We start from the raw sequence: 9769 nt of genomic DNA on the forward strand, positions 1-9769 counted from the left end.
GCATTGGCCTAGTGGCTGGGTGGACCACAGCTGGGTCAGGCCCGAGAGATGGTCTAAGGTTCCAGCCTTTGTGTAGGAACATGTGGGAAGGCTGCCAGCCTGCCAGGACTCCAGCCATCCTCCAAGACACCATCCATCATGGAAATGCTGTGGGGTTTAGCCCGAGGCCAAACTGTCTTCCTGGGCAGAGGACCCCATCTCACTGAGTCGGGGCAAATGTGGCTCCGCTCCCGGCCCCCACCCACCCACCCACCCCTCAGTCATCCACCCTTTATTGGCCCTTCTTTCCTTCTCAGCCTGTAGCCTCACCGCTACCATCTGGGACTGGGAGCTAACCACAGCATTCACAGCGCTGGGTACCTTCGGGACAACCCTAGCCCCTGCCCTGACCCATACGATTGCAGGGTATACTCTTTACCCGGGGAGGGGCAGAGAAGTCTTAAAGTGGGAAAGGGCCACTTCCCCAAAGGGAGAGGACACGTGTATTCTTGGCAGAGGGGATGGCATGCAGCAGGGGTAGTGAGGGGGGCCCCGAGGCTGGAGGGAGGAGGGAGATCGGTCCTTCCCTGGAGATGACATCTAGAACTCCTGGATACCAGTCTGGACCAGGAAGAAGCGGAAAGAAAATGTCAGCTCCTTTCCTCCTCTCCCACCCCAGCCCTCAAGATCTCCCCCGCCACACACACACCTGCCTCTGCCACCCTGGAGAAACACGAGTGGGCAAGGAGAGGACAGTTGGCTCAAAGGGCTAGGTCTAGCTGTTTGACTCTGGGCCGAGCATGCTCTACTGCACCTCTGATTCCATCCTCAATAAAATGGAACTGCTCTCCTGCCTGGCAAAGCTGCTGGCGTGGAGAATCAACACAGGCGCTGCTACAGGGAGGTAGCAGGTGAGCTACGGAGTCAGCACTTGTCCTTCAGCCCATCTGGACTCAGCTCCTTCAAAGCCATCACCCCACCCCCACCCCACCGCACCCCCCCCACCCCGCCTTGGGCTCTGTTGCTATTCTTACAGCGAGGTCCCTGGCAGCCAGGTCCCTGGCAGCGAGGTCTTCTGGTAGGTTGGTAGGAAGACCTCTCTGAAGGTTCCTGGACCCAGCCTATGGAGTGCCTGGGCCAGGCATCATCAGCCCAGGCATCAGGACCCAACTCCTCTGGCATGAGGTAGGTGTCGCGGCCAGTCATTCTTCACCTGGGCTGGAGCAGGAGACTGAGCAGGAGCTCAGATGCAGCCTAGGCTTTGGATCACTGTCCACGACACCCTCTGCCCACATGTACCTCAAAGATGCAACCTTAGACCGGCCCCTGCCATTCTTCTCTAGGTGCCCCGGAGTAAGCCAGGACTCAAGTCAGGACTCCAGAAGGTAGAGTCAAAGGTCCTCAATTCCTAGATCATGATGGAAGCCTATGTGAGACCACAGGCGAGCAGGACTAGAACCCAGATATCTGAACCCCAGCCAGGGTAGATGGCAGCTGTGTGCAGTTTTCTGGGGAGATGGTCCCTACCCCCAGTGATGCTAAAGGATGCTTAGGCCAGAAAACTGGACTTGGTGGAAGAAGAAAGATGGGGGTGACTTTTCCCATAGGAGGCACTGTTGCTGGAGGGCTTCTCTCCAGGTTCCCCAAGCCCCGCAGTCCCATAATCCATTTATAAAATAATCACTCAGATGCTTATATCACTTATAAACTGTATGGCCGTGACAGGCTTCTTGCTAACTGTTCTTTTATCTTAAATTAACCCATTTTTATAAACCTATACCTTGCCACGTGGCTGGTGGCTTACCAGAGTCTTTACATGCTGCTTGTCCTGGCGGTGACTGCAGTCTCTCCCCCCTCAGCCTTCTGCTTCCCAGAATTCTCCTCTCTCCTTGTCCCACCTACTTCCTGCCTGGCAACCTACTTCCTGCCTGGTCACTGGCCATCAGTGTTTTATTTATATAGAGCAATATCCACAGCAAGGCACATTTCAAACCATGGGGAATGGACACAGACTCCAGACACAGCCTTCCTATGTGCACATGAACCCCAAACCTGGAGCTCAGGCCCCAGAGCTTGAGGTGGGGTAAACACGTGGGCCAGTCCCCATGCGCTGGCAGGACCTTCTGAGACCAGCAGTCTGAGGTGGAGGCTAAAAGAGAAGGAACCCTCCACCTAACAAGATGGCGAGGACACCCAGGACCCCGGGCAGATGCTGCTCTGGCTGAAGGGCTGCCTTGGTCTGAGGGCTCTGTGAGGACTGCTCCTCCCTCTGGAAGAAGAGGCGGGCTCCACCTACCTCAGAGAGGAGGCTCATGGGGCATTTACAGGTGGACAGGATGGCAGGGTCTGTGGCCGAATGAGGAGAAGAGTCGTCAGTGGCTGGGCAAGTGTGCTGTAGTCAGGAGGTGCAGAGCTGGGGGGAGGACACACGAGAAGGGGGCCCCTGGAGGTTTATCTGCCTCTGTCACTTCAGGAAAGAATAGCCACCACTGCCCGTGTCCTGCTGTCATGTGGCTCTGGCCTCCCCTGGGGCTTCCCTAGTGAAAGGCGGATGACCTGGACCGCTCCCTAAGCTTCACCCAGAGTTACGTGAGGCCTGTAGGACAGGCTATGAGGCTCAGGGCCTTGGCCCACCCACCAGTCTCCCACATGTCCCTTCAAGAGCCAGCCTACGTCCCATTCCTTGAGCCTGGGCTTTCCCTTCTTCCCTCTGAGTCTGGGGAGCACTGGATAGCCCTACCCAGGGCCTTCCCACCCCTTTGCTGCCTAGACAGACATGGGGGGAAGAGGAGGCTCTGGGGCCTCCCTCAGACACAACCACCGAGGACGTACAGATAGCATCTCTGCTCAGGCCCATCTGTGCGTCCCTGACTGGGTGGGTTCTGGGCACGGCGTATAGAGAGACTCAAGGTCCCGTGCCCAGCCTCTTGTGCCTTTCACCCCTGACTTGGCCCTAGTACTGAGGGCTCACCACCTCTCCCAAGGCCTACTAGAACAGTTTGGCCTGCATTGGGCACTGCAGCTCCCTTTGGTCTGGCCTGCAGGATCCATTATTTGGTACAATGGGCATAGACATGGAAAGAATTCAGGAAAAGTAGAGAAGAGGCCTTAATTACCCTGTGGTGGGCCTCCATCTCTCCACCTGTGTCTAAGGGCCTGGCTTCTGGGCCTCAGTGCTATTCCTTGTCTGGCAGAGAAGAAAAGAGAGAAGGAGGAGATGGAGGGAATGAGAAAAGGAGTTGAGAGAAAAGTCCAGCCTGGTGGGGAAGGGCCAGACCACTTGTTGGACTCAGGTCAGGACAATGACCAGAGAGACTTCTGAGTCCTGTAGCCTGCATTGCCTGGCTTAGAAGATTTACCATAACAGAGTCGGGCGGTGGTGGTGCACGCCTTTGTTCCCAGCACTTGGGAGGCAGAGGCAGGTAGATCTCTGAGTTTGAGACTAGAGTGAGTTCCAAAGAAACCCTGTCTCCAAAAACAAAACAAACAAAGAAACCATAACAGAGGCCTGCAATGGGGCATTAGACCCCAAACCAGGACCTGGGCCTGGAACCTTCAGAAAGACTCTCCAACTGAGACCAAGGTGTCCAGGTGCCTCCAGCAAGGTGGGTAGGCTACAAAAGCCAGCATGATGACATCAGTCAGACCAGGGTGCCTCTGTGGCCAACTGTCCTGACCACACCGTGATCTGACCCCTGCTCCATGCCCCAGGATGCCCATAGTTCCAGGCTATGGGAAACCCCCCCCCCCCACCGCCAAGGGAGTAGCACCCTTTCCACAAGACACCAGGCTAATTTACTAAAGCATTTCCTTTCCTGTCTTCACCCACTCAACAGAAATCCCCACGAGGGACCCAGTAACACCTGTAGTAGAAGGTAGCTGATAATGGGTGTGGATGGGAGACGCTGGTCCATTTCTCGCCTGACTGTTACATGAAGGGCCATGCAAACAAAACCTCTGAAGTTTAACCCTAAAGAAAGAGGGGCCTAGGGACCCCACTCCTCACCCTTTGCTTTGGAGGTCTCTGTTTCCAGAGCATTCTCCAGGAGCCCACAGATGTGACTCACTCTTGACACCTGCTCCTTGGGCCAGACGGTGTTGGTGTGTCTCAGTACCTCCTGCAACACCCACCTGTCCAGAGCAAGGTCCCCTTTCCCGTCCCTGCCAAGCATCTCTTCTCATCATGGACAAGAGAACAGACTGCCCTTGTGTGTCCACACACAGCTGAGTGTCTCCTGCTCCCTTGAAGGGACAGGCTCTCCTTCCCAACATTCCCCCCCCCATGGCCAGATCCTGGTGCACCCCACAGCCATCGCGCATGTTAGGAAGCACCCACACTTCCCTACAACCCTCAGATGGAGTTGGGCAGGCTGGTGAGGTTTGGCTCCAGCTGGCCAGAGAGAATGGGAGATGCTGCCAAACCTAGGAAGTTAACTGGAGCTCACGCACACACGTACAAGTAAATAGAATTTTAAAAAATTAAAATGCACACATGCTTACAAGTTAGAGAGTTTTGACACTCAATACTTCCCTAGGCATATACTTTTAAATTGCCAAAATCAATACCAAGGAGTACAAAGCACAAAAATGACCAATTACCCACTGAAGGATTTCAGAAGTTGTCATCTCTGAAAAGAATGCCAGACTTAGAGAGAATTCTAAAAAGAGTTCTTTTGAAGTGGAGAAATGGGTGGGTAACATCTATGTTATTTTAAATTCTTCCAGAGCACTATGCAAACACTGGGTTGATTTTTATGCTCCTTAGCCAATTTTATGAAGTAAATATAATCCTGACACCAAAATCTGACAGAGCTATAACCCTCCTGCCCACCCATGCTCACGTGACAGCCACAGGCCAGGTTTACTTCTGGTGGTGGACAGCAGAGTCCAGGATGAAATGCCGGCAGATGGAGGTCAGAACCATAGTGTGGTCTGACAGGATCAGTGTTTTGGCTGGCTTCCCTGTACCTCAGATCTGGGCAACAGCAGTAGAGCGAGCCAAGGTCTGAGTCCAAGCAATTTGGACCCAGCATCTACTCTGTGTGGTCCTAAATGCCCCTTCAGGAAGCAGAGCAAGCCAGCAAAGCCAATGTGCACAGCTTGTGAAAATACGATATAAAAGGGCTGCCACGTGGATTCCTGCTCTCTGTTGGCAACTTGTGGTCAGCTGGAAGAGCCCACTAGCTCGATAGTTTGAAATTTCTCTTCCTTTTGGAGTTTTGTTTTTTTGAGACAGGGGCTCTCTGTGTAGCTGAGGCTGGCCTTGAACTCATCATGTAGTTTAGGCTGGCCTCCCCCTCTCCATCTTCCTGCTTCAGGCTCCTAAATACTGGGATTATAGGATTGTGGCTACCACACTAGACTGAAGAAGCTCTTGGGTGTTTTTTTGTGGTACTTGGGATGGACCAGTGTCTTGGATACACTCTACCACTGAGCTATATTCTCAAGTCTTTTTTTTTTTTTTTTTTTTTTTTTTTTGGTTTTTCGAGACAGGGTTTCTCTGCGTAGCTTTGCGCCTTTCCTGGAGCTCACTTGGTAGCCCAGGGTGGCCTCGAACTCACAGAGATCCGCTTGGTTCTGCTTCCCGAGTGCTGGGATTAAAGGCGTGTGCCACCACCGCCCGTCATATATTCTCAAGTCTTTTTACTTTTCTTACTTTACTTTAAAAATGAGAACAAGGTCTTACTAAATTTCTTAGTCTAACCATAAACTCACTTGCAGCCTAGACAGGTCTGGAATTTGTCATCTTCCTGCCTTGACCTCCCCCCATAGCTGGGATGACAGACATGTTTCACCAGGCCTGCCTTGCTTAGTGTTTTTAAATAGTTTGTCCTTTCTGCCTTCTTCCTACAGGGTTTGAGTACAGCTGCTTTTAAGACTCAGAATCCTGGCAGAGCTCTGCCTCCACTGTGTCAGGGTGCATAGCCCTGTCCTGATTGGTGTTTTGTCACCTTGACACTAACTAGAGTCCTTTTAGAAGAAGGAGCCTCAACTGGGCAAGTCACCCCGCAAGACTGGCCTATGGGAAAGCCCACGGAGGCATCTTCTTGATTGATAATTATTGTTGGAGGGCCCAGCTCACTGCCAACCCTGGGCAGGTGGTCCTGGGTTATATAAGAAAGCAGGCTGAGAAAGCCATGAGAAGTGAGCGAGCCAGCGAGCAGCATCCTCCATGGTCTGTGCTTAAGTTCCTGCCGGGACCACGCTCAGTCATTACTGTGACCTGAGAACTGTGAGTGAAATAAACCCTTTCCTCCCTAAGTTGCTCTTAGTCATGGTGTTTTATCACGAGCATAGAAAAATAGTAAGACAGCCCCCAAAACTTTAGGGCTGTGCCTGTGGTGTGTTGACAGTCTCTTCCTGACCTCAAGGAGCTCCCATCTCTGGCAGCACCCCAGAGCCAGGCAAGAGAGGGTCCCAGCAGCTTGTCGGGGAACAGACTGTCATTGCACAGGGAGGCCACCAGGGGGAGCAGGACTCTGTTTCCTCAGGGATAGTTCAGAGATGAGGTTTTTCTGGATATATGACATCATTTCTGAGTTGCAGCCATGGTCTCTTTTATTTTTTCAGTATAACTAAGGAATAATTTGCACACAGTTGCACTCTCCCTCTTTATGTGTAGAGTTTGATAAGTTTTGAAAAAATGTAAATATAAATACATAAATACCCTCACAATAAAAATGTGGAAAAAGTTGCCCTCACAATTCTGTCTTGGGGCTGGAGACATGGCTCAGCAATTAAAAGTACTGGCTACTCTTCCAGAGGACCCAGGTTCAATTCCCAGGACCCGTATGGTGGATCACACTATTTGTAATTCCAGTTCTAAGGGATCCAAGTAACCCTGAAAGTACAATTAAGTCTGGTGAGGTGAGTAAGGCTGTTCCCCTACCCTGACAACAGGGAAATGAGAAGAGATGGTACCCCAAAACTCCTTCAGGACTGATTAAGTGGCTCCGGTGTCCAGAAGGAAGAAGATGGGTCGCCCAGATATTATTATTACTACCCTGGGTGGTGAATATGGCACATGTATATTCATCAAGACACTTACACCTGAAAATACAAACAACAAAACCACTCCCCTCTTGCTTCCGTTGTGGGATCTTTCTGGAACAAGCACCCTGACGCCAGCGAGAGTGGAAGAGAGGACCGAAGCCAGGACACCTCCTGTGAGGCCTGGGTCCAGTTGATATTCCCACGTTATACTCTAGAACCACAAGGTGGGGGAGCGAGCGAGTGAGGTGTTACAGACGCTTACATGGCAGTCAGCAAGAGGCCTGTGTGGCCGCCATCAGCGGTTGTTAAGGGCAACGACCCTTTGATTCAGCTGTGTCTCCAGGTCATTCTGTTCCAGGAAGCAAGGGGACCCGTGTGTGGCAATAGGCGGTCCAGGCAGTATTTAAGTAATCACCAATAAATCAATAAATCAGTGTCTAATAATTGTTTTTTTCTACCTTATTCTACATGTCATTTTTCTTGTCGTCAGCTTCACAGCCACAGACTCCAGAAATCACCAAGTTGTTTTCTGTCCTGTAATTTTGTCTCTCACAGAGTCTCGTGTTAATAGAGTTATGTAATGTGCAGCCTTTTGTTTCTAGCTTCTTTCACAAAATATGTTTTGTTGTTTAATTTTTTATTTTTACACTGTAAGTTGAAAAATGTTGCTGTGTTTATTTATGGGGTGAGGTTATGACTTATGAACATGACAGAACAATTAGATCAAGCTCATGAACATAGCCACCATCTCAAATGCTAATCTTTGTGTGATAAGAACATCCAAAAATGCACTTTCTTGGTGACCTTTGTTTGCTTTTTCAGCCAAGGCCTCTAGTCTAGGCTAGCCCTGAACTTGCTATGTAGCGAAGGATGACCTTGAACTTCTCCTCTACCTCCCAAGTGCTGGAATAATAGGCATGTGCCACCACCCCCTGCTTATGCAAAGCTGGGGATTGAACCCCGGTCTTCATATATGCTAGCTAAGCGCTCCACCAACTGAGGCACAGTTCTTCGTGATTTGGGAATGTACAATTCTATTCACTGTATCTGTTGTGCCATGTAATTATCATGAAGTAAAACCATATTTCTCCTTGACATAATGCTTTTCAGACTCATTCTTACTGCTGTGTAGATCAGTACCTCTTTTTTTTCTTGCAGCCTTGGGAATGGGACCCATGACTTTCCTCATGCCAGCCGAGCTATAATCCCAACCCGATTTTCCTTCTTTCGTTTGTTTAGTCATATTCCATCTCATAGATGAAACACGATTTTCGTGGACATACCGCAACGTGGTTTTCCATTTACTAGTAGACTTGTTTTTGTATCTCCCAAGATTTGGGTCATTGTGGGAAAACTGCTCTAAATATTCTCACCCAAGCTTCTGTGGTGGACATACTTTTTTTCTTCACTTTTTTTGGTTAAATAGTTAGCAATGAGGTCACGGAGTTGCACGATGAGGGCCGATTTCTCAGAACTACTGAGCTTTCCCCAGAGACTATTCATTATTCCACAGCTCTCCAGCCCACTGTCTCATGATTTCAAAGTCATTCTGGTAGGTTCAGAGCAGTATCTCACCGAGGTTTTAAATTTTTGCTTCCCTACTGACTAATATTTCTAGGTGTCTGTTTGTGTTCTTATGGGCCATCATATCTCTTCTTCATTGAAATCTCTGTTCAAATCCCTTACCATTTTAATTGGTGTATTTGTACATTATTATCTGTTACATATTGGGCTAGTATATGTCTCTGTGGCTTGTCTTTCATTTTCTGATTATAATTCTTGAAGAGCAGTGGCTTTAATTTTAGTAAGAGGTGATATATCAGGATTTTTTTTTCTGATATGGACTTTGCTTTTTTGTCCTATCAAAGAAATATTTATTTAAACAAAATCACAGATACTTTCTTTTCTCTATAGATTTATTTTATGTGTTTGGGTGTCTTGCCTGAAAGTAATGTTTATGCACTCTGTGTGTGTGTGTGTGTGTGTGTGTGTGTGTAGTGCCTGAGGAGGCCATCAGATCCTCTGGAACTAGAGTTAGAGGTGGTTGTGATCTACCATCTGAGTGCTGGGAACCAAACCCAGGTCCTCTAGAAGAGATGCTGAGCCATCTCTCCAGCCCCCTTCTTCTCTATTTTAAAAGTAGTTTTCTTAAGCACTGCTTTAAACTATGTTCTGTACATTTTGACAAATTGTGTTTTCATTTTCACCTAATTAAGATATTTCTAATTATTCTCCTAATTTCTTCTTAGAACCATCAGTTATTTTAGGAGACTGTTACTTGATTTCCAAGTATTTGGAGTTTTTCCAGATTTTTTGTTATTGATTTATAGCTTAAGTTATCATGATAGACCATATTTTGAATGATTTCAACTATTTTTAATTTACCAGGATTTGATTTATGGCTCAGAACATGGTCTTAGTGGAGTTACACATTCACTTGGAAAGAATGTGGATTTTGCTGTTGTTGGGTGGAACATCTCATAAATACATAGTCACCAGGTTAAATTGGTTCGTGTTCTTCAAATTACCTCTGGCTGCTCCACAGGATATGCTGTGTGTGTGCTGAGAGAAGAGGGGCTTCTCGTGCCTTCCTTCAGCTCCATGCATCTCCACAATGTCTTGGGAACATTATCTCTTGACTAGCTCACTCCTTTATGCTCTGCCCTTCTTCACCCCAAAGTCTACTTCCTCTACTATTTTTCTTTCGGCTGTTGTTTACATAATTTTATCTTTCATCATCTCCCCACAACCCAAAGTGACCCCAAACTTCCAATCATCCTCCCAGAAGTTTGAGGTC

The sequence above is a fragment of the Peromyscus leucopus genome, chromosome 7 (genome assembly GCF_004664715.2).
Source record: "Peromyscus leucopus breed LL Stock chromosome 7, UCI_PerLeu_2.1, whole genome shotgun sequence".
Taxonomy (NCBI): Eukaryota; Metazoa; Chordata; class Mammalia; order Rodentia; family Cricetidae; genus Peromyscus; species Peromyscus leucopus.